General features: G+C 37.4%; 1 protein-coding gene across 3 annotated transcripts in view; it reads right to left on the reverse strand.

Annotated features, from left to right (window-relative positions):
• The window catches only part of SCEL (sciellin), a 68,697-nt gene extending 43,777 nt beyond the window's left edge, over positions 1–24,920 (reverse strand). For all 3 annotated transcript variants that reach the window (XM_083882452.1, XM_083882453.1, XM_083882451.1), the window contains exons 1-2: positions 24,827–24,920; positions 2,620–2,809 (exon numbers count right to left, since the gene is read on the reverse strand). The gene's annotated coding sequence lies outside the window, so the exon portion shown is untranslated. The remainder of the gene's footprint in view (positions 1–2,619; positions 2,810–24,826) is intronic.
• Between the last annotated feature and the right edge of the window lie 837 nt (positions 24,921–25,757).

The following is a 25,757-nucleotide window of genomic DNA, read 5'->3' on the forward strand; positions in this document are numbered from 1 at the left end:
AAGACAATATTAATTTCCACAGCTTAGAGGCAGGAAGCCTCTGCATTATCATCACACAGTATAATAAGGAATTCAGCATAGTAAATGTTGAAAGAGTGTCAAGAGAGATACACCTTCTTCTCTTAAAAGTCAAAATATTTGTTTTTATACTGAGGCTTTTTATATAAAGCATTGCCAAATGCAAATGCCTAAAATGTCAAATTTCCCGCTACTATTAATGATGGGGTATACAAAAAGTGGTAGCTGAACAACTCATTTTAAAAAAGGAATGTTTCAGAATTTTCTTGTCATCCAATCTATTGTGCTGTATTGCTAAACCAGCCTCAGTTGTAGAGAAGTTTCTGAGATTGGCATGTCCACATGAAACACCAGCTGGAACAAACAGGTTTCATATATGGCTCTACAGAACCACAGCTTGCTGACTACTGCTTGCTACATGACCTTTAAGTTCCAGCTTTTTGACAGCATCTAATATTTGCCATGTGAAAAACAAAATAGGCGTGTACTTCATTCTTTCTTTATCCCAAATATGAAACTGCCACCAAAATTTCATCTTCTTGAAGAAGGATTCTGCTCTGAAGTAAGCTGAATAGTCAGTATCTTGTGAGCAACCAGAGCTCAAAATTTTAGAATCATTCCATTAGAACTGAGTAGTTACTTCAGCTCTACTTTTTGTTTTGCTTTGTTTTCCCTTGCAACTCCTAATCTTAATTCTATAGTGTGTGGCTTGTCTTTCATTTATGTGAGCTGAATGTAGAGAATATGGCTGTTTAAAGAAAAGTACATTTGGTCTTAATCACAGTTATTTAACACACAACAGTGTTTCCTTGCTTTCCTTTAACAACTTTCAAGTCAGCAAACTTCATTATTTCTTCCATAATTTCTCTTGAATGTAGTGTGAACAAGCAACTGAATTAAGTAATTCTGACTTGATACAGGATAAATGTTTCCAAGCCCTATAACTAAGACACTGGGGACACACAGAATTGCAGCTGCTCTACTAGACAGGCACCCCTAAGTGTGTGAGGTAAAATCTTTCTGGTTTGGAAGTCAACACCAATTTTGCTGTTGTCCATATCCATCCTTTCTCCCCTCAGGTAAGAATGCTGTGACTGGGCTGTCAGTTCTGCCTACCTATACTTACACTCAAATAAGAATTTCCTGATTGCAGATAAAGGCCGTTTTGCAAATCACCACTACAGGCAGAACCATTCAAGGCCGTACAATCCTTCAGACTTCCAAACTTGTTATTACAGACAAGAATATGATCTCTTCAAATAGCCTTAAAGGCCCTTCCTGTCAGGTGCAGATCTATATGTATAACTGATAGTCTAATTTCTTCCCTACACAATTGCCACCACTAACACGATTCTGTTTGTTTGACAATTAGTTAGTCTTTTTGTCCTTTTGCCAAAAACTACATTTAAAAATTACTACATTCATTTTATGGACATTAAACAATCACAAAAATGTATTCCTAAACAGATTTTTTTTTCAGGAGTAACACATCAGAGCAATAGCCGTATAATACATTTGTGAACTTCTGGAAAAAATATATTGTGTTTAAATAAATATTTTACTCTCCCATTTTGTCCACAGAACTAATAACACAGAAAAGAGTTCATACAGAAAACAGAAATAACATCTGTGTTGGTGTAAGAAAACAGGCGAGGTAAGACTAGAGAACATGTGAATGTATGACAGCAATCATTCACCTATTTGTAGCTGAAAGATGCCTCAAAACTGGTTTTTCAAGATGTGGGCGGAGGAGATTCTGTTTTGAAAGAAGCTTTGGAAGTGTCACTTATGTAAAATCAACTAAATCACAAGCCAAATTTGTATGTATTTTCAAGTTAGAAATACACATTCTGTTTTAAATGTAGGGGTTTTTTTTACTAGAGTGTAGAAAAGGGGGTAATAATTTTAATTTTCTTTATTCAGCTCTGTCGTTCAATTTGTTAGATTTTTGATGAAGAATCCTTCCTGTTTAAACATGTGTTCAGGTCATTGTATAGGTAAGTCCTTGTATTAAAGTAGAATGAGTACTTTTGCAAAGGTGAAAATAAAAGGAAAGTGTTGGTTTGGGTTTTCTTTTTTTTCCAAAATAATAAAGATAATTCATGAAAATGATAAAACAGTAAATACTCTCTTTTTTTTAGATAAAAAATCCAGATAAAGAAAAAACCAAAACCAAAACCAAACCAAACCAAAAAAAAAAAAAAACAAAAAAAAAAAAAAAAAAAAAAAAAAAACCCACCAAACAAACGAACAAACAAACACGTAAAATGAACCAAAGAGCAAAAATGACATTAAAACAGCCATTCATGAAAAGTGGTCTGAACAGTGACTTTATCATCAGAATTATCACTAGAATAAAATACAATTAGCAATATAATATAAATAATGAAATAATTAAGATGGTATGGACAGAAGAAGTCACAATGGTCCCGGGAATATGAACACCTGAACCGTAAAACTTTCAGAGCTGCATTTTCATAGTCAAGTTCTCCATACTTCTTTCATATGGCTTCCTAAACTGGACATTAAGAAATCTGAAAATGTAGGAATCTCCCTACTTGGAAGGGAACAGTATAAAACCAGAACAGTAAACATCCTTACCTGGGTATGGTAGAAGGCAGTGTCCTAGCGTGGCTCGGTGTGGATAGTCAGCCTGGAAGGGAGGCACAGTCAAAGCAGACAGAGAGCTGAACTGTTCTTCCCCATCCAGCTGTCTGAAAAGTCAAGAGATTTCTCCTCCACCGGCTGAGTCACTTAAGGAGGAGGTAGGAGGTGTGGAAAAGGGTGGCACCTTGTAGAAATACCAGATCAATTAAGAGTACGGGTGAGTTGTTATCCTTCTGTGCTTGCTGTTCTTTTTAAGTGCAGTAGGGCTGGGTTTTGCAAAATGAACTGCCTCCGCAGACCTTGGAACAGAAAACCAAGCAATTACCCTTTGGAAAACTATACTAGAGTCGTTTGGATTTTCCACAGAAATACATGTTGCAAGCTATAGGGCTACATCTCAGCTACAGAGTTGCAGGTATTTACACGGGTGAACATGAAGTAACACCGTATTTCATCAAAGCTCTGCAGAAGTGTTACGTGGGGAACACACAGTGGGATCTGATCTGCATTAACTATTTGCACTGTTTGGGTATGTGGGCAGAGGCAAAAGATCTGGGGGGAAATCCCTCCCACATGAAATCTTGCGGCAAGTCTCTCTTATCTCTGCACATTTGCATTCTCCTTCAGTACTGCCAGCAATAAACAAAGGAGGGAAGAACTTGTGTTCACTTTTTCTTTCTTTAAAATGGCTGCAGATAAGTTCATAGACTAAGAACTGCCTTACTATTAGTAAATACAGTCCTAAGAGGTCAATGCTTTTCTTAAAGGAATACTGTAAACAACTCCATGCTTCTGTTTAAGATACGAAAGCTGGTTTTAATGTATCTTATACAAGCCCATATTATTTTATATTTGAGGAACTTTTGTAATGAAATATGTGAGAGGTCATTTAGCAACATGCTAGCCAACCTTTAGTCCTATTGTCTTTCGTGAAAATTAAGAATTTCTTTGAACACAAAAAAAGCAAACTGACATGAATTAACTTAGTAATAGCCTGTACTTTCGTTCATGGTTACCTTTTCATAGGCTTGGTACTTTTGTAGTATGAAGCTATTCTCCAAACATTGGTTCCATCTGATAAAATACAGCTGATGAAGCAGAGCAGCAAACAAGAAAATACTGCATATAAGCTATTAACTACCTTAAATCTTAGAATTAATGAATACAAGCACATACACATTTCTAAATTTTGTACATCTCAAGTTCTGTGTCTCTTAAAGTCAAAAATACTCACACCAGTCCTGGAATTTTCAGGTACTATGTGTTTATCTTTTTACAGTCATGAAGAAGCTTTTGTGAATACATTTTTTTTTACAGACATATTGAGAATTTAGTCGCCTCTCATATGAAACAGATGTCTGTCCTCATAAGAAATGAGGAATTAGCATTAAATGGGAAGGAGAAAAATCTACATACACTTTAATTTGAAATGGGCATCTAGATTTTATTTATAATAGCACCTGAGACTAAAAATATCTTCTTTTTTTGAAACATTTTTCTTCCAAAATTCAGGTGCTACATGATATGAATTTGTTATCATTTTCCATTCAACCAGACAAGCCCCACTTGAAAATCAGAGATACGCTTAACCTGTCTCACAGCACTGCCTTCTTTAGCCAAAGTTTCTGAGAAACACTGAGATGCAAACAATACAGTCTGGAGAAGTTAAATTGATATTTTCCTGTATTTATGGCCTTTGAACACAAAGAAGAAACTATGGGGTAGAGCAGGCCAGTTCTGCTACCCAAAATAAGCCCAAGGCTTATTCTAAGGTAGTCCTAGTTAAGTCTTTTTTGTCTGGTGTGACAGAATAAACAGTCCATAGAAGACGCATACATATGAAATTCCAACAATGGTACTGACCTCAGCCTAGGAATAAAGCAAGCCAGCTGTCTTTTACTGACTGGTCTGTGACAACCAGTCATTTCCATATTCATTGGATGAATGAATTTTTGGTATTAGCTATGCTGATTACTTGATATTTCAAAGGTGTAAAAAACAATTTTATCTTTTTTTAGACTAAAGCAAATCTGACTTACTGATAAACAGTCTCTTGTTTTTGTATTGTAAGCACATGCAAGCATTGTTCCTAGTGAATAAGGAACATATGATGCTGTGCTGTGTATCAGGAATTGAACAGTTTTGGCATAACCATGACAGTGAAAATGACCCATAACTATTTTCCATGAAAAAACTTTCCATGCTCTGAAGAAATTAAGCTTTTAGAAATTCAGAGGAACTCAAAATTTGCCTCTGGATCTCAGTATAACAAGTAACACTCACAAATCCAGCCATGCCCAGAGCGTGTGAACTGTTCTGGAGTCAGGTTTAATTTTTCTTTTAATTCTCTAGTATAAGGTACATATTAAATTGAAGGAAGGATAGAAGTGCAATACAACAAACTGTAATTTCTCAGACTATTTCAGAACTTGGATTATATCTCCCTAACTATCTTTCCCACTCCTAGAAAAATATCCAAGTTGAAGCACGGACAGACAGTATTCTAGACACATATTTTTCCATAGTGGCAGAAAAGAGCAACGCAAAAAATACAAACTAGTTGTATTGGCAACTGATGACTATCAATTGAGTATGTAATTTAGCTAATCATTGCATTGGGCCATGAACTACTATTGATTTATAACATTTCAAGGATTTTTTTATTTTTCTTTTTAGATCAACCAGTAAGGTGCTTTGGTGCAAACAGTAACTTGTTTCATATCTATCTATCAATAATCTGCTTGCTGGGACTTTGGTAAATACTTTGCTTTTGCTTGTCATTCTCTCAAGAAGAAAAGAGGAAGTTCTCTGAAAAATAGTTACAAACATAACTGGCAACATCATAGGTTTATATAACTGGATATAACCCCATCAAAATTATTCTGATAGCTTGATTTAGTAGAGTGTGTGGCCTGTCATAATTTATGACAGAAAACAAGAAATATCTTAGAATTCCTCCCTACAATAAATCCTCTTTATCCTTTATTAATAACCAGCAATAGGGACACGTTAGTGATCAATAATCAGAGGCCACTGTCTTTTGCAGCTTAGATTTTTAACACGGTTTGGAGGACATTTAAAGCAGGCTCACTTTAAATACCTTTTCTACAATGGAAGCTTATTTACCATCCAAGGAATTCTCACAATGCCTACTAAAAAACTGCCAGTAGGGCATGTTGACTTTTAAAATATAGTAGCACTGGCAGAAAACTAAAGATAAGTATTTCAGAAGTGCTATAATTTAGATTTGAATGGCTTATTCAATGTTATTAAAGTCAAATGCTTATAGCACCCTATAGTGGCAATACATTACCATATTTCGCAAGGCTCACAGTTTTCTGGACAAGATGATTGTGTTCAATGTCATTAGCTTCAGCTTATACAGTTCTCTAAAAAGCCTGTGTCCCTTGATTGCTAGTAAAATGTATTTTTCTCTACATGATTTTCTTGTCAATTTTTGTTGGTTTTCCATTTTTCAGTACAAAACATACCACAAAATATTGTGCTACCTCCACATTTTTGTTAAGGGTTATAAGATGGCATCATGAAAATAGTATAATGTAGCCTAGCTCCATTAAGCTTTTATGTAGATTCACAACAGAGAGTTGGGAATGAGCAGTGACTCAGAAGACAGTTTTTGGACAAATATGATTCTGAAACCCCTCCCACAAAGGGAGGAATATGTTACTGAATACATTTTTTGTACATTCAGTCCTCCAAAAGAGAAGTCCTGTAATACTTCAGACTTTCCAAGTAGGGTTGGTTAACTGTGGTGTTTTGGGTTATAAGATTCTATAACTGATATGTCCAGAAGATTTGAAGGCAGTCTAGCAAATAATGCTCATTTTTTTAGTTTCAAGTTAGAATAAAGTAGCTACATTCATGCTATTAAATGAAACATACCAAAGCCCGATATCCAGCCTGAGGGCAAGGAGCACAGCATGTTCTGCACCTGTATCACTTAAGTTGCTTTTCAAAATGAACCGTGTGGCCTCATCCACACTCCTACTGAAAGCAGTCCAGAGCTTGTAACAGAGAGATCTGTCCATGCCTAAGTCTTTTTTCAGAGACAGATAATTGGCATGAACAATACTGTGTCGAGGAGTGTGCATGATAATAGTATGGACAGAGGATATTGCTCAGGTCCAGATCCTACTCCTGCTAAGTTAAATAGTATGGTCCTGTTAATTGACCCTGATTTCTCCAAATTTAATTGTGTTCAATAAATCTCATGTCAAAAGATGACTGAAACTAAACACTGAAACATATAGATAGGTGTAGGCAGTGGATGGTGTCCAGCTGCAAGGCAGCATTTAGCAGACAGGCACAGCTGGTTAATGTAATCTTTACTGGGAGGTGGGTTGCACATCTGTGACACTTGCACATTTTTCTTGTAGGCTCACCTATGTATGTAGACAGCAGTTCCAACAGGTTAAGTCAAAAGGGAAAGGGTCACTTATGCAAAAAAGAACCCAGTGCAGCAAATAGAAAAGGAAGTGATGCTCATGCACAGGGTGATGCTTTCCTCTTGAAGGTGACTAACACAAGGCCTGCTCCTCCCTAAATTCCCGGTCCAGCCCTACATAAAATAAGCTGATGGTGGGGACCTGTGCTACTTCTTTATACAGAGTTACTTTTCACTCTGGTCAAAGTAATTAACCAAGGGAATATATTGCCTATGGGTACACCCTTACCAAGAGGTATGTGTTACTCAGAACCAGATTATGAATGTTGCTATGAATCCTAGCAGCATTCATAGCTGCAACACAGAGGAGAGGGAGAAATAAGGAGTATGACTTTTTTCCATGGGCAGGTTATTATAACATTATAAATTCCCTCTGAAGATTCTGGTCCTACTGCTCCTAGATAGACATCTTAAAATAAACTATACTAATGATCTAATGTGAGATGGAAAGCCCCTTTCTTCATGAGCTTCCTTGCTCCTACTACGATATGGGTTTTAAAGGTAAGTAGATAGATAAGCAATGTCCTGGGCTACCTTGCAAAGGGCAACTACTAGCAGTGCCAGGTGCCTGCAGTACTTTGTAAAAATTTTGTTCTTTTCTTCATGCTCAAAAATTAGAATTCTTCTGCCTAATTCACATGCAAGGCCCATGCTGTGGCAATCTGATGATTAAGAGATGCTTCTGCCCAAGTTTAGGTGCAGATGAGACCATATGCCCAAGTCAATAATACAGATTTATTTGAACAATGAGTGTGAAGTAGAGAGATAGAAAGAAATAGAAAAGAAATAGAAAATAAGTGAGGGGGACAAGAGGAATGGTGGGAAAAAAAGAGAGAGAGAGAAGGGGGCCCCGGGCTTGTTCAAAACTTTTCACCATGTATACATCTCATATTAATTTTTATTCTATTTTTTATTGGTTAAACGATTCCCTCGACTCTAAAGATAATTAGTCTGCATAGTCAGTCTTGCTCTTTGAGTAGGTGGGTTTCTTGGGTCAGTGGGTTATGAGTCAGTGGTCCTGATCTCCCTCTGTGAATTGTGTTTATTAATTTATTCTTATCTTGGGAGTTCTACCAAATGACCTTGTAGCCTGTAAACTCTGCATTCTTTGTGTCCACAATCAGTGATACATTTTTCCTCTCAAGCTTTGTTAACCTCCTTCTAGGTCTGAGATCCCTGAAGTGTGTCAAGCCCTGAACTTTAGCAAGTTCTACAGACAACTAATTTATCCTCCAACACACAGACAGCAGTACCACATTTATACAGCCCGAGTTCCACATATGCACAGACACCTATCTGGGGGGCCTTGGTGAGCATTGGTAGTCACAGATGCCATCTGTCCCGTAATTGGGTTTTCCTCATTTGACTGGTGATATGTGTATGAGCCATTACTTCTTTTCACACAGTTTGCCATGGTGAGAATTTTTGTCCAGATCCATTAACCAGGATATGCTAAGCATATCTTGCCTCTACCAGGCCTGGAATTAGGGCCTTCCTGTATCCAATTCCTCCTTTCTGTGGCTTATCTTCCAGCAAGTTCCTTCTGTGGCCTTATAGTGTTTAAGACAGGCAACTGTGCTCTTTAACTCTTTAACACACACTTAACTCTCTTGAAGAACAGGACAAGAAAGCTTACCAATTGGAAGGATCACTGAGCATATGACTAAACCCAAGTTCAAATCATTCCTCCTTTTTATAACAGCTTATTTTTACCAGCAGACTACCTTAACCACTGAGTTATAGTATTTTGTGTGAGGGAACACAATTACTTGGGGTTTTCTACCTCTTGAAAGTTTAAATATTCACTGGAGAAAGAATAATGCTACAGCCCTTTTACTATGGCGTAAAAATATTGGCTTCACTACTGTCAAAATGAATATTTAAGTATTTTGTATGGCATTCTCATTATTCCTTTTTATGTTGTAATTTCTCACTTTTATCACTTGAATGATTAAAAGAGGTCAATAAGAGTTATTTTTTAATATGATGTAGCAACAGCTGTTTTGCAAAGGCAGAATTTAAAAACAGTTTACTAGATTAAGTTACTCTCAAAGTGAGTACAGCTTTCCACAAAGTCTGCTACGAAATACTGTAATGCACCAGAGATAATGTTGTGTTTTATGTATTAACCTTTGCCAGCCAAGCCATTTCCTTTAGTTATTGTAGGTTGCTGTTCCTGGGGAAGACCTTTCAACTGGTTAAAGTAAGGCATGCATTTTTTTTAACCACACCTTTCTGAATACAGGAAGGAGCACTGTCAGAGCTTTTTCATATGCATTTTTTGAATGCTAAGAAAACCTTAGTCACAATGTAGAGGTATTTGCAGCCCATTGTTCTCCCAAAGGGTGTGGCAAAGTTCATAAACTAAAGGAGGAAGAAAAAATGCCATAAACAGTATGCAAAATGTCTAAAACTTTTCACAAATTTTAGTTGCCACAGAAAATGTCTGAGCAGTGTCTTCTGTTCATAGCAGGTGCCAATACATTTCATAGAGGTACATAATCTTCGATGGTTTTGGACCTGATTTTCCCACAATTTGAATAGGTCCTTACTCTGCAAATAAATGAAATGTATTTCAGAATTCCCCGAAAGTATGCTCCATAGCATGATAAACTTGAGTATTTTGATCTTGCACCACTGTCATTACTTCCTTAACTAAAGAATACAATTACTAGTTTTATCAGTTACTGATAAGATCAGTTATTTGAGGAAAATAGTTCTGAAAATCTGGCTAAATCAAATGACATCTGTGTGGTACCAGCTGAATGGCTGTAACCAGTTCTGTAGCTTATGTTATTGATGAATGACTTATTTTTTAATTTGTTACCAGTATCTGAACAAACAAAGAACATTCATGTAAGTGGCTAAAGAAATGAGAATCAGATTGTGACCAATAGCAGTAGTGGGAGTGTGAGAATTATGATTAGATGTGCTTTTTTCATTGAAGAGTGACTTTGTAATACCTCTATCAAATCCCCGCTGAGAGAGCTCTGGAAAAGAGCAAACAGTGATGATCTCAGGAAAAGCCATCTTTTTAAAAGATGTTAGAAGTGGAAAAGTTAAAAGGAGGAAAATATTTTTCTGGTCCTTGTCTGAAATTTTCTTATAGCATTTAATTGGTCATGGGCACTGTAAATACGTAGGAGACAACCCCCACAGGCACTTCTTTTTTATGGTGCAGATAAAGAGTTGTATCTGCCCCAAAGAATGATATCCATGTGAGGAAGTTCACGTTACACTTATCTGATAGACTGCTTATCCTCTCCTTCCCTTGGTACTGTGTTTGGATTTTCTGCTAGGGCTAAGCAGCCTTCTCTTATAATTCTTTCATTATTTGGATCAAATTAGTTGACTGAGAACTTGATTGTCATTTGAAGACCTACATGGAAATTTCATACCAATCAAAGCAACTCAATGAACCAATATCTTACCTATTTCATGAAATCTTCCTTTGACATACTTTCCATACTGGTGTTATCAGCACACTTAACTACTGTGCATGATAGCCAAATGTTACAGATTGTGATCCTGTTCTCTATCCACATCAAAGCTGAATATAGGCATGGAAGAAAGGAAAGTGTTTCCCTGTTCCTGGAAGATGCTGGCTGTGGTATACTTAGCACAGCCCAGCTTATTGTAGAAGAGTTGATAGAAAGTGTGTTCTAAATTCAAAAATTGCAAAAATAAGACACAGACCAAAAATGTGAATCAGAAAGGATGGAGTTGAACTTAGAAAGGTTCAGAGAAGAATAAAAAGATAATTGAAGATGCTTAATTACTTCTCCCCACACAGAACAAATGCATCAGCTGTGACTGTCTTCTTTTCTTCTTGCTCAAAAATTAGAATTCTTCTGCCTAATTCTCATGCAAGGCCCATGCTGTAGCCATCTGATGATTAAGAGATGCTTCTGCCCAAGTTTAGTTGCAGATGAGACCATCTGAAAGGAGGTACAAGTATAAAAACATCACAAACAGTATGAGAAGGGTGCGTAAGGGTGTATTTCAATTCATCCTCAGTACAAGAACTCTTTGGTATCAACATTAGGAGAAGAGGAAGAGGAAGAGGAAGAGGAGAGAGAAGAGAAGAGAAGAGAAGAGAAGAGAAGAGAAGAGAAGAGAAGAGAAGAGAAGAGAAGAGAAGAGAAGAGAAGAGAAGAGAAGAAGGAAGAAGGGAAAAAAAAAGAGGTGTTTCTTTCCATATGTAAAATGCAAACTGTCCTTGCTGCAGGAAGATGTGTTTCCAATAGTTTATGAAATGCAAGTTTATTTATATACATGTCTGCCTGTACTTGTGCGTGTGTGTGTGTGTGTATGTATGCATGTACTTACATAGGCACATGTGTGTATCCATACATCAAATAGCTCCATGAGACACAAGTTTATGGGAGAGGAAAGCTGTGGTGGTTACAAAATAAACAGAAACTCCATTGGGCTAAAGAAGACCCTGACAGGCAAATTGATAGAGACACCAAGGACACTTAAGGAAAGCAACTTAAATGCTCTCCTTGTTTTCTACTCTTTCCTAAATGCTTGAATTTTTCTTTTGGCAGCTGTTGGAGACAAAATATAGGGCTGACCAAGGAGTCATATTATGCCCCTATAGTCAAAATTTGTATAAGATACATAACTAAAATTGCATTAAATTCTTTCTTATTCTTTGACGACAATGCAAACAATTAGCAATGCAATTAAAATGATACAATTTTTCTGTGGAATGTTGATTCGTCAGTTATTAAAATAAACCCTAGTGAAGGGGTTGTCATTCAGCCCCTCAACCAAGAGTCATTGTCAGCATTGTAACTTTACTTTCTTTGGGTTTTATCCTCTATTTATGTGACAAATGTGGAGAGTATGCATATATGTAAACATGAAGAGAGTTCTACTTTGTTAGTACATGTTTAAGACCCTTTCCTTACTAATAAATACCTTTGCAATCCAGTAAAATTTTTCACCTGTTCAAATAACAGAAAAAATAGCAAAGCAGATTTATATGTGTTGAAATGTAGTTCATCTGCCAGAGTAAAATTGAAAATGGTATCACAGAAATGGCATCAGCCCTCCACATTCTCCTTCCAACTTCCCTGGAAAAGAATTCAGCTATCTTGTTGTTCTCTCTTATCCACGGAATTTAGAAGGTTTAGTAGCATTTCCAAGCATCTTCCAAGGAATAAACCTCAGGTGCAGATTTCAATCGCCAACTGTGTGAAGGAAAGGAGAATACATTCTCTATATTAATGTATCTGCAAACAGAGCCTTATGAGCTGTGAAGCTGAAGAAATAACTGAGCTTTCTTCTTGCCTTTTCAAAATACTTGTCCTTTGATATAAACTGGCCAATAGATTGGTGTCCAAGTCAATACATTTTAAATATCAACTCCTCTCTTTTATTTTGAGTAAATTGCATTGTTTTTAAAATTGTTTTTAAAATTGTGAGTACTTTGGAAAGAATGTTGGCAGAAAAAAAACCAAAAACTTTTACATGGGTTTTAATGTTTTGTACATGAAGAATTGAAGTTTTTTTCATTTGTTTTTACTGCTGTTGTTAAATGAAATGAAAACAAGGCTGGGCTTTGAAATGGGATGATTTTTAAATAATTTGGGTGATATTACAAGGGAAAGAATCAAGATAAAATTATTATAATTATCTGGCTGTAATCACAGAGGCCTTATAAGTGCCTCAGGGTCCAGATCCTGCCATGATGCAGTAAGAGCATAATGTGAAGAACCCAGTAATTTCAGGTGTAGGCTTCTCTGGATCTCTATGCAGGCTATTAGCCTGAGAGAGCTAAATGCCAATTAATGTGTAACCAAATTATTTGAATTCTCCTCAATGAAGGAGATGCCAGAGCAGTAACATCTATTTTCAAACACTTTTTTCCTCAGAGCAGGGCGAGACTTTCCATCACAGGCCGTATTTAGCAAAAAAAGCTAGGCTCCTATCTCTAAATTTATCACTCTAGACACCCCTAATGTAATCTCAAACAAATGCAGATTAAAGTAGGTCAGAGGATTGGGCTGTGAAAGTTACTATTTCTCTCCATTGTTATGAAAGGAAGCCTAAAAATGACAAGTCAGATTTAGGCATCTACACTGTAGATACCTATATATGTCAGATGAATTCCATATAATGGGAGGATTTCAAACTATCTTTTTTCCCTTGAAGAAAGCAATGGCTTCTTGTCAAATTAAAAGGAAAAGGAAACAAGGATACAGGGCTTGTTTTTTCTCTGTCTAGACAAAATTCAAGCTGGAAAGCTTATTCTGCAGCCTCAACAGTACTGCATGTATAGAAGTGTGTTCCCCTACTGCACTGTGGCCCCTTACACAAAAGGTGCGTCAAGAAAACTGTAATCTGGCCATGTAGGAGTCTAACACGCAAAGAAAATGAGAGAAGAGAGAAAAACTAAAAAACCCTTGTGCTTTCCTGACAGTATCATCCCTTTCACTCATGGGTGCTAAGGAAATATTACTTTTATTCTTAGAAAGAATATGTAATATTTTTCTGCATGACCCATCTCTCTATAGCAACAGTAAGACTTGAATTTTGGGGTTTAACTGCTTTACTTGTAGGTGTCTATATTATCTATGTTCAGATCCCTGATCTGAACATAAAACAGTATAAATGGGTTTTGGCATTTTCTATGAATTTGTGAATAGAACCTCATAGCACTGTACATAATCACAATCTTTGAATTCTAAATATTTTCTTAGTTTTCTTAATATAATTTTGAAATAAGCAATTCTGCTCCAGAATATTTGAGACTTCTAAACTTACAGTGCTAAATTCATGTTAGGTTGAAGCAGAAAGCTCCAAGCTAGTGAGCTTAGTTGTAACTTAATTATATGGCCAAGCTGGGTGTGTGAAAATATCCAGTGTGCACTGGAGAATAAATTGTGGGGTTTGGTTTTTCTTGATTTACAAGTTGCTATAAGTGGTGCATGTTCCCAGGGAGTGGTGAAAAGTAGGGGTGTGTTAAACAGGTTTAAGAACATTTTAAAGAAACACTGTCAGGTTTGAGACATAGTAGATTTGGTGTACATCCTCCCTCCTTCCAAATAACATTTTCTCTTTCTGCGGTTACAAACAGCTGAGCTGCACACTGACTCTCTGTTTAAGCAATACCACAAAATCCAGTGTAGCAGTTATGTGTCACACTGTTGCTCTCCTTTTTTCCTTTTTTTTTTTTTGACATCAGTGGGGAAATGAAACTGCCAGAATTGCTGTTCTTTGCACTCTTTGGAGAGCTCAGTACACACACCATTGAATTCAGCCAGTAAAATCTTGTGGTTTTCTGCAAAAAATAGCTGTGGTGAGGACAAGCTGCTTCTAGATCAAACAATTTCTCTGCTCAGAGTTGTACAATAGTTATTTGATAGTGTTGCTGGGGCCACCACTTCAAGGTCTGGAATTCCCCAGTATAAAGTATGGGCTGCAAGTTCCCAGGAATCTTGGAAAAGTCACATGATTTTGAACCTAAATATTTTTTGTTTTTCAGAAGTTTTGCATGGAGAATGGATATAATTTTAAATCTTTTATACACATAGCACTGATTTTGAGCCTTGGAGACCTAGTGGGTATTTCCTTCTTCTGGGTATCCCACTGGAACTAAGAATAATTCCAACTGAAAATGAGTATAAACTTTCTTAAAAAGATTTCACAAGAGATTTCTGAAACGTCCATTTTGATAACCTGTTTAGGATAGGAGAACAGACTCAGCTGAGCAGAGTGTATATACAAAATTCTGTATATACAAGCAACTATTTGCCATTATTGCAAACAACACTGAAGTCTTTGTTTGAAAGGATTCAGTGTTATTTTCTAGGCAACATTTTGAAATCACTTTTTCTCACTGAAGCTGTTAAATCTGTTAATTCTATTTATCTCTCCTGTGGCATTATGCTATAGTACTTACAGCGCTAATCAAAATTCTATAAAATAAAAACATTTAACACCAAAAGGTCCTGTGGAATCATAGACTATCCTGAGCTGGAAGGGACCCACAGGATCATTGAGTCCAACTCCTGGCCCTGCATGGGACATCCTGAAGAACCACACCTTGTGCCTGAGATCATTATCCAAACACTTCTTGTACTCTAGCAGGCTTAGTGTCATGACCTCTTCCTGGGAAGCCTGTTCAGTATTTAGTTATTTGAGTAAATACATCTTTTAAATTCCCTCTTCCAAAGGTAATAAGGGAACACCATAACATGCACACAAATCATTGCCAGAAAAAGACTTAGTCCATGAAAAGGGCAGAGTGGAGTTTGTGACTTGAAAGTGCCACTGTTTGGAAGACATGGAGCACAGGGAGACTGAAATTTGGAAGCAGGTATAAAAGTGACTGAAGAGGATTTGAAATAAGAATGAAGGAAAAATATGTCAAAGATAAAATAGAAATAAGCAAGAAATGATCTCAAAGTTCAATGATCAGTCTGATTTCATGTACTGACAATGCAAATCCTCCATGGCAGTGTTCATGGAGAGTTTCAAGAACAGTAACTTTGTAAATGAAAATTAATATATCCTACTGGTTTTAAGCAATGGTGGGCATGTTTGCATAAAAAACAGAAAATTCTTTGCCCAAAAATTGTACACTTTAGAAAAACTGCAGTCAAATGAAGAGAGACAGGATGAGCAGCAATGTTGCATGAGAACTATGTCATGAACAATGCATGGCATGTCAGCTATTCCATCCACATGACTTGTGTCTGGGATAGATTAATATCTGAATTATGCTGCAGAAGGAGCAAATAAAGGCAAACACAAAGGATGAGAAAAGAGGGTTGATGAGTTGCAAACAAGGGAACCAAGTGATTCGAAGACAATGCCACAAACAAGCAGTACTCAGAAGTTTGGGCATGAGGGCAAGGGTAGTTATAGCCTCTCAATACAATTTTTTCTCAGGGTTTTGTAAGGTCAGCCTCCTAAACAGCCAAAGCTAGCACTGCAGGGACTAAAGGTTCAGGAAACACCACAGAGATTGCCATGAATCAGTATCTCTATCATTTATCTAACTGTACAGTGCAGTGATCCAGTAAATGGGTGTTGACAATAGGTTTTGCAGTGAACAGCAAGGGTGCGGTTTCTTTATCAGTTTAAACTGATCTAGCACCACATTCTCACCAAAAGTAACAGTTGTGCCTGGCCTGTCCTGCCCCTTGGCCATGCTCTCCAATTACTCCCTTAGATTGTCTTGGTCAGATCACCAAACATCAAGATTTAATTCACTTCAAGTCTCATAATCAAAATAACAGAAGCAAAGCATGTGGAGAAAAAAAAATATTCCAGGTAGGCCGAGTCCATTCCATTGCTAGAGTGTGATTGGGTGGTTTACATCAGTCAGGAAACCAGCTCTTTCAAGTCAGCACCTTAATTTAGTAACTATTGGAACAAAAAAAACCCTCAAAATATTTTAACATCTCTTTAAATTCAGTCATATTGTTATTAGTGATTGTTATCAGTAATTTCCCTGCCCTAACAGCCACAGTATTTTTAACACAAGAGGTCTCCCACAGGATTTCAATTGAAAGGACTTTCTAACACTTAGAACAAACAATTTATTGCATTTCTGAGGGTGTCCAAAGTTTCTTGAAGCACTGCATTAGCTTTTCTCCCATCTACAAATCACACTTTATTCAGATCTTTACATGCATACATATGGGAAAGGTTAGTAAAAATATAATTCATTATATATGGGTAATATGCCAATTATTACCAATTCATGTCCTTTTCCATATGAAGTAACTTTGTCCGATACCAGCTCTTTTTTCCATATTAATGGTCTTTGATATCTTTCAGGCACCGTTGGGAAGGGTAAAATTTGAGGATGAGATTTTGAATGACAGGAACTATTATCACTTTAGGTTTAAAAGAGGCTGTCTGACCTCCAAAGTAGTCAAATGTGTTTCCAATACTTTAATCATCACTGCTCTGGACTTACTCCAGTAAACCATATAATTTTTGTACTGAGTAATCCAGAACTGGGCACAGTACTCCAGATGTGGCCTCACCAGTGTTCAAGAGAGAAAGGATCCTTTTCCTCTTTGTGCTAGCAATGCTCTTACTAATGTAGCCCAGGAAGCTGCTGCCCTTTATTGCCATGAAGGTTATGTTGGTAACTCATGGTCATCTGGTTTTCCATTTCCTCAAAAGTTTCACTCCAAGGACCTTTTAAGCAAAGCAACTTTCCAGCCAGTGGGTCCCCAGCATGTACTGATATTTGGGGTTATTTCTCCACAGATATGAGGATTTGCCTTTACCATCACTGAAGCTGAGATTCCTCCCTGCCTTGTTCTCCAGCTTGTCGCAGTCCCTCTGAATGGCAGCACAACCACTGGCACAGCAGCCAGTCTGCCTGGTTTGTATCATCTGTGAACCTGCTGAAGGTGCACTCTGGCCCTTCGTCCAGATCACCCAGACACATGGAGAACAGCATCAGCCCCAGTATTAAACCCTGGCACACAGCACTAGTGGCTTTACTGGATTAGATTCAACCATTTAAAGATCAGACCGCCCTGCTTCTTGTGATGAAAGACAATCTCTCTTCTCCTTAAGCAGCATGTACGCCATATAAATTGCTACTACCCCAGAGGGAAGACCAAGCCAGAATTAATAACTTTGAAAAGAAGCCCGTGCTTTCTCTCTTTAATTATATACATCTTCTTTTCATGTGACAGCATTAACTTGCTTCCTTCCTCATTTTCTCCCATTCTTGCCACATCCCATCTCTGACAACCATGTAGAAAAAAAATTAAGGGCTTCCTTGAACCCTTCATTTAATCCCAAACAAGAAGGAAGGAGGTAATCACCCATACATTGGCAACTCTATAATTATAAAGTCAATGAAATGTAAACCATCTTCACTAATGCCTTCTAAATAATTTCTTGTAATTACTAAAATTTACTGATTTATTTTCATTCTTCTGTTGTGACAGAAATTACTATTCAAAAGTTTGCAAAAAGGAAAGAATATTAGAATCCCAAAATCCAAAATTCATACACAAGAAGGTGTTTAAATGTAAGCATAAATTTGTATGAGAAGCAAAGGAGATGAACATAATAAATAGGCATGTTTTACTGCAGCATTTCCACTGAGGTATTTAATCGCTTGCAGTTTTGTGTAGGTACTGGAGAAGTTGCTCTGTGATGAACATCCAAGCTAATTGGAGTACACATATACTGTATCTCATTAGCAGTAAGTAGTTCTATGGAAGGTAAAATGCACAACTGCTTTGATTTATCAACAAGGGATAGAATATGCATTAAGGTAAATATATGACCACAGCAGAAGCAGACTTCAGAGATAGCATGCAGATGAGGGAAACCTTAAGCACTACTTTGTGTGTTTTAATTCCAGGGTAAATTTGATGTCTGTATAATATAAATATTAGTTTACTGAGCTTAAATATGGTCATGTACAAAATGAAAGTTCCACATGACAAACTTTCTCTATAGTTGTCCTGAAAAGCATTCCAACTTTTTGGGAGGAGTCTCAGTTGGCCCCTGGGCTGTTCATGTAGAGTCTCTGATCCCAAGGTGGCCACATGTCCCTTGTGTTACTTTCTCCTCAATTTGTAGTTAATGGAGTGGTCCTTAGTCAGTACCTTGAGGAAATGGTGGTGGACACCCACCTTTGTCCAGTTCCAGATGGCTGGAGCTCAGGATGCTTGCAGGCACCTGCAAGCTAGATGTAAGACATACTCTGCCCTCAGTAATTCTGCACTGACCACTCCTAGGTGACTGCACAAAGGGAAAGGGAATTTCAGGTGGCTCCATAATCAGAGATCTGTGGCTCCATGTATTATTTAAGGCAGAGATGGCCTGACTCAGCTTTGAGTGTAAGTGGCAGACACATCACCGGTGTGGTGAGGTCACATATCCTCTGGTTATGTCTGACCTCCCTTGAACTTCTTTAATTTTATTGTTGAGACCTTTGAAAATTCTACCTCTAAATTCAGGGAGAAAGTTGAGATTGAGACCAAGAAAAGTGAAAGTTCTGAAATCGTCACAAAGCAGCACCAGATACAAGAGATTAGATTACTCCCTCATAACAGACTCCTAACATCTGCTGGCCTCTCTGGGTGGGTAGGGATATTCAGTAAACAGGCCTAGGCATGTCCAGGTGTGAATTGTTGCAGGTCATGGACTGGGATCTGCCCCAGCTATTGTTACCCCTGCCTCCCAGCCCCATGGAGTGCCTTCAAGTGACAGCAGCCATTCCATTTTGTTACACTGAAGCTTCAAAGAAGGATCAGACTTGAGAGCTTCTGCCGTAGCTCGGAATCACTCAGTGCAATAGACAGAAAAATCTGTGAAGGGTTTATTCATTATTTCTGGCACCACAAGATGAATTTTCAGTAGGCTGCTCAAGCTGTATGGACAGATTTATTACTTTAATATTAGAGAAAGAGCAGTGCCCTTACTTCTAACTGCAGGTCCTTGCACCTTCCTCTGAAGTATCTCCCTCCAGGCTCCGTCAGAAACAAATTACTGTCCTGGATGGTGGGTAGGTCTAATCCAGTGTGTCCATGCCTCTCTAAAGGAACACTAAACACTAAACACTAAAAGCAGAAGTGCACTTTTTCCTACCAGACTTTGCAACAGAAAAGAGTGACTCAAGCTATGATATTGCCATTGAAATGTTACAAATATTGAAGCAGGTTTAGCCCTCATTTTTAACTGTGATACTTTATTTAATTGATTTAATTTTCAGCACTCTGTCTCAAAAAAACCCCAAACAAACCCAAACCATATTTTCATCCAAATACTCATTAGTGCAAAGATCACAGAGCACGACTATATAGACAAGTCTGAAGAGGAGACATAGTGCTAATTTAATTTAATCACAATCTATTAAACATTTACATATATACAGTCCTCCAAGGAAATAAGCTTTTATTTTTGCCAAGAGCAGTTCCTTGAAGGATGATAGGGCAAGAAATACTAAACATATTATTACAAAATATTTTTTAGAAGTAAAAGTATTAATTTTAATTATATTGGATAATAGTGAGCCTTCCCATTCTTTCAAAAAATAATTTATTCTGCTTGCATCAATTTATAGTTGCTTGCAGACATGGGCAGCACTTTTTTCTCCTGTAACAAAATTGTATGTTCCATGCCCTTGGAAAGACACGCTCTGTCTGAAATTAATACAAAGACTCAGATAGTCTTCCCCTGACTGGGCAACTGTAGAGAATAAAACAGTCCCTCACCTTACTGTGATCCAAGACAAGAAGAGCTGCTTTCAAATGAGTGGGACTTTCTTGCAGACCCCACATACAGACCCTGCCCTCTTCAAGGGCTGCCTTTTGTACTGCACAGTTACATCCACAGTAATCCCTTCCCTAGTTTGCATTTCCTGCCAGATCATTTAAGGACTCAAACCAAAGCAAATATATGCTGCAATGCAGGAAACTTTCTTTCAGAAATGGAGAGCTCAGGTAGCAAGTGTAACACAATAGTACTGTTCACTTACACCTCCCCATGCATTCTCCATTAGAAGCACTATTTAATTAATATTTTTTCACTAATAAGGAGAATTTGACTGTAAATAAATTTTGATTTACTATTCAAGCAAGAAGATTGCATAACAGAAACTGGTGTAAACATGAACCATCCTCTCAGAGTTAATAGCAATGTTCACAGTGGTAAAAAAGATACAGTATTTTAACTAGGAGGTTCTGCTAGAAAAATGCTGACCTATACAATCCTATGCACTTAGTCTTTTGAAAGCTTAAACAAGTTTTTCTGAAAAATGAAATTTAAATCTAAAATTGAAACTGTAAAAAACCCTCAGCCTTCCCATTGCCTCTACCCAGAAAAACATTAATTCTGCAGGCAGGTCATTGATTCAGAGCTCCTTACTGACATACATATACACCTCTGTAGAGGTATCTGCATGGCTTGAAGCAAATAACGTGGTGTCTGCCTCAGAACTAAACTGGGAAAGGAGTATCCAGAAGATCTAAAAGGAGTTTAGTGCAATCCAGTTTTTCAGGGTGGCCTAATGCAGCAGTCAGTGCTGGGCACTTAATAAACCAGGAGATGCAGAAGCTTTATTATAAAACAAATGTTATCACAGTTTGTGTAGTGCAAAGGGGACTCTTCTCTTTTATTCAGAGTTTATGACATGTTGTTTCATTTGTGATTGGTAGCCTGCTTTTACCCAGGAAAAGGTGGCCACAGCTGTGCTGCCTTCTGCCTGTTAAACCAGAGGTTAACTGCACTCTCCTAAACCAAGGACATAGCAGTTTCTTAGTCTGGGCATTAACTCATTCATGTTTTGCACACCCTCAAAGAGAAAGCACAAGGGAAAAGCAGGATCTCAAGCCATTTTCCTAAAGAAAATGTTCAAACTACAAATTGTGGAACAGGAGGCTCCATCTTCCCACATATCAGACACCAGGAGAAATAACCATCCGGTGTTTTTCAGATGGTACCTGTGGTACAGCTAAGCATTATTGAGTTATTTTGCTTTTTATATGCAAATGTACCATAAAAATTTTGTCTTAGAACCTGAAAGCAATTTAAAACATCAGTTTTCCTATCTGTGTTTGCTTGTATCTGTCCATAAGCCTCCTGCTACATTTGACAAGGTAAATCCACAAGTTGTGTCTTTAGCTCTTTTCAACCTCCTGAAAAAAAATACAGATTTCATACTCCATCACAAAATCTCTCCTTTTTTTCATCCTGCAACATCATGCAAGTTTTTGAATCCTCCAGTTGTGTTACTAAAAAGTTCCAACCCAGTGTTTTTGTTTGCTTGCTTTTTTTGTACTACTACATTTTAATTTTTATTTTCCTAGTAAAGAACTGTTATTCCTGTTGCCATATATTTGCCTGAGAGCCCCTTAATTTTAAAATTACAAAAATTCAGAGGGACTGAGTTTACATTCCCCATTTCAAAGGAGGCTTCTGCCTTCCTTAGCAGACACCTGCCTTTCCCAGCCAGGACATTGTTATAAAATGTGAAAGGTACTTTATAAGCTGAGCTAGAAGAGGAAAGACTGTCCAGATGAGTCCAGCTCAGAGTTTTCAGGTGTCTCAGCTATTCCCTTCTAGACTGCATCCTGAGCACACCCTTGTGCCTGGGAGAACTAATGAATGTCTCTCAATTACTGTGGTGTGGTCCTTTTCATTCACATGCATTCGTCTTCAGTTAACAAGAGAACTACCACAAAAAATGCATCCACAAGAAGGATTCTGAGAGTTAAACCAAATAACAGACATTCCTGTTTCTGCACAGATCATGCAGCGAAGACCATGTAGACACTTGACAGACTTTATTCTGGGAACTGGTGCTTTTATAAAAGTGGTATTTAATCTTACACTTGCTTATTTGTACTGCAGATTCCCTGAAAATCTGGCGTTCTGGATTCTAGAACATACGTGCAGCGTGGTGCAATGCTCAGTATGAGCACTAGGTGGAAACAGAGCAGTGAAAATAAGACCAGTCAACCTCTCAGCACAACAAACCGAAGAGCTTTTCTCAACAAACATGACACATCCCAGAAGGGAGGAATGGCAGCTAAAATCCACTTCGTTTTGTCGAGAGGCTTCTATCATTATCTCTTCTCTCACACAAGAATAAGAGAAAACATTATCCTTAGTCTTCTTAAAATTGATTTTTAATTTTCTTGCTTTAAATTTTGGGGTACCTTTATTCATAGTGCTCAGATACATTTCTGTTGGCTATTCTTCAAATATTTCCATGGAAATTAGACACAAAGCAATCTTTCCTCTACTGCTATTGCAGTTTTGCAAAATTTTATGTTGAACATATACTGGTGATTTTGTCTTCTGCCATTTCCTTGTTATAGATTCTAAGCAAATAAAATAGTGAAAATAGAAATGTAATGCTTTTCTTTCACTTGCTTATGCAACAAGAAAATCAGAGCTAGAAAAGTTACCCTAATTTTGTTCCTTTTATCAGACAGTTCTAGGAGACTCTTTATCATAATGTTTTTGGGTTCTTTTTTCATCTCAGGAAAGTGAACTGGAACAATATTTAGCTTTGGATGGTAGCCATATTTTAAATATTATGTTGCTTGTAGAAAACTTGGCTCCAGAAAAGTCCATATGCAATTGAAGCAAAAGCCCACAGAAATGAGGAGGAATGATGTGGCATTACACTGGAAACCACAAAGCAGGAGTGAGACACACAACAGCAATTGTGGTCCAAGCATTCATGGTCAGGATGGGACATCCAGGCCTTTTCATCTTACTTCCAAGATCGATGGTGTAAGAGCATCCATTTGAAATGACATAGTCATGATTTATGCAGCCTCAAAAGAGCCTGATCTAGTAATCCCTCACTCTTTCAGTACTGTCTGCAGAGCTTGAAAAGTCTGGCTTTAAGAAGCTGGTACAATAGCAAGGGATGTCTCTAGTTTTATTTAGAGTTCATTACATGCTGTTTCATTTGTGAGTGCTAACCTGTTTCATTTTCACTTCTTCAAAATTCTTCTTTTTTTTTTCTTTCACTAGAACATTGATGGTTACCAATAAGTTGTTCAATTTCATTATGCATATTTGCCCAAGTTTTGTATCTATGCCCATCTTGTAACAAAGAAGAGGCCAGACAACTCATATCTCAAGCCAATTTTAGGAACTGAAGCAGATTTCAACTGCCTGAGGTGACTTAGTCTACCAGCTCAGATGCCAGAGCAAGCATTCACACTGATGGAATGCAAATCAAAATCTGAAACAAACTTGAAACCTGTTGAAGCTTGGGGATAACTAAGACTATTGTTCCAGATCCAAGATAATATAATCTTCTATCTACTGGGTAAATATATTCAGTGAGTTAGATTAAATTATTTCAAACACATTTTCTAAACTCTGTAGGAACAAATGCTAGGCTAAACTCAAAGAGCTAATATCAGATAGGTGGATAAACCTACTGTCCGCTTTCCTGAAGGAAGTTTGTCCATGATGTGCGCAATGAAGGTTAGACAGGTCAAGATATAAAAGCAAGTATAAAGTAAAACCTTTAGTTGTGGAAAAGTTTTGAGGAATTCAGTGCCAGTTGCCAATAAATTAAACCTGCCAGTGGGATACTGTATATTTCCTCAAAGATTTTTGAAAATAGTTTAAAAAATAAATTCCATAGGAGAAATAGTGTCTAGCTTAGTCCTTTGTCCCTCATAAGGTGGTCATCCCAATCCTTATAATTATGGTCATCTTTTAAAGAAGACACATGTTAAATAGCATGAAAATCTCCTTGCAATATAATAAAAGAGTGTCACTCATCCTTCACTTACAACTGAAAGGTGATGAATTCCTAAATAAAGCACAGGAATTGTTAAACACATCTTTAAGAGGTTCTTGTCTACATTCACTAACATCTCTGCTTGAAATAGTGTCAGAAGATACTGGCATGCATTCAATTTATCCCATTATTCCAGACCTGCTAGGTATTTAGAGACTGGATTTTGTATCAATGGGATATCAATAGGACTTTTCAGTAGTCTAGCTACATGACTGAACAGTTTCAGGATGGCAACCTAAAGAATTTACATATTGGTTCTGAAATAGGAAGAAAGAAAGGACTTTTCAGGACAGTCAGAGCCCACGTTACACATGCCAGGAGTACAGGGGAAATTCTACTTGTAAATTAAACAGAGATTATATGGAAAACACTTCAAGTCAATCACAGATGTTCTCTTTTCTGATTTCAAAATAATTCCCATTTTAAGCTCCTCAGGTAAGCTTATTGCTACAATACGGACTTACCAATTTTGGCACTGAAGAGTGTAAGCTCAGGAGAGCTTTCCAGGTGTAAAAACTTCCACTGCTCACAAAACCTTTGAAGACTTGACCACTGAATAGAGGATGCCTGATGTGCCTCCAGTTACTACTTCCAACAGCTAAAATCCCTTTCCCATCAAGATTCGAGTTTCAGGCTGAAGCAGACTGGAAGTTTACCTCTGCTGTTATCTGGCTGCCTGGCAGTTGCTGGTGGTGACTGGAGTGTTACTAGGAGTGGTTTTGGCTCTGAAAAGGATAGCTGTGAGTCAACATGTGGGATAAATTCAGACATGCCCAGCTTTCCTCCTGCTCTGTAAACACGGTGATCTGATACAGAAATGTAACTTTAAAGCACTTCAGATGCATTAAGTATATCTTTGCCTTTCTGACACATAAAGACTATCTTCATACTCAGCCCAATAGTCATGTGGCACAGGGATTTTTTTTTGAGGCACTCTAAATTGCAATGACTTCCTTGCCTGCAAGGTCAAGCATGAGTGATAAGCATCAAGAGTGAGATCCTGGCTGCTGTAAAGCCAAGAGAAAAATCCCACTGATCTCAACAGAATAATGGCATATAGTGTAGTAAATATTTATCACAGATAGTAGAAAACTGGATCCTTGCAGTGGTGCTAAATCTGCAACCCAGTTATTTGCAGAATCCATATACAGGGCATAAAAAATTTCCTCATTACTCAGATTAGGGCATTAAACTGGCAGAGCATGAAAGAATTCTCAAATGGTTCTCAGACAATTTTCCATCATCCTTTAACACTGTAAAATTTATTTGCCATTGGATCTTTGAGTAAACAGCTATAGGGTAATCTCTCCCTTAATCATCAAAAAATTTGACAGCACTTGATTAAAATATAAGCATCTTAGATGCAGAGCTGCTTGTAGGACACTTTTAGAAGTT

The sequence above is a fragment of the Zosterops lateralis genome (genome assembly GCF_965231275.1).
Source record: "Zosterops lateralis genome assembly, chromosome: 2".
In the NCBI taxonomy this organism is placed as follows: Eukaryota; Metazoa; Chordata; class Aves; order Passeriformes; family Zosteropidae; genus Zosterops; species Zosterops lateralis.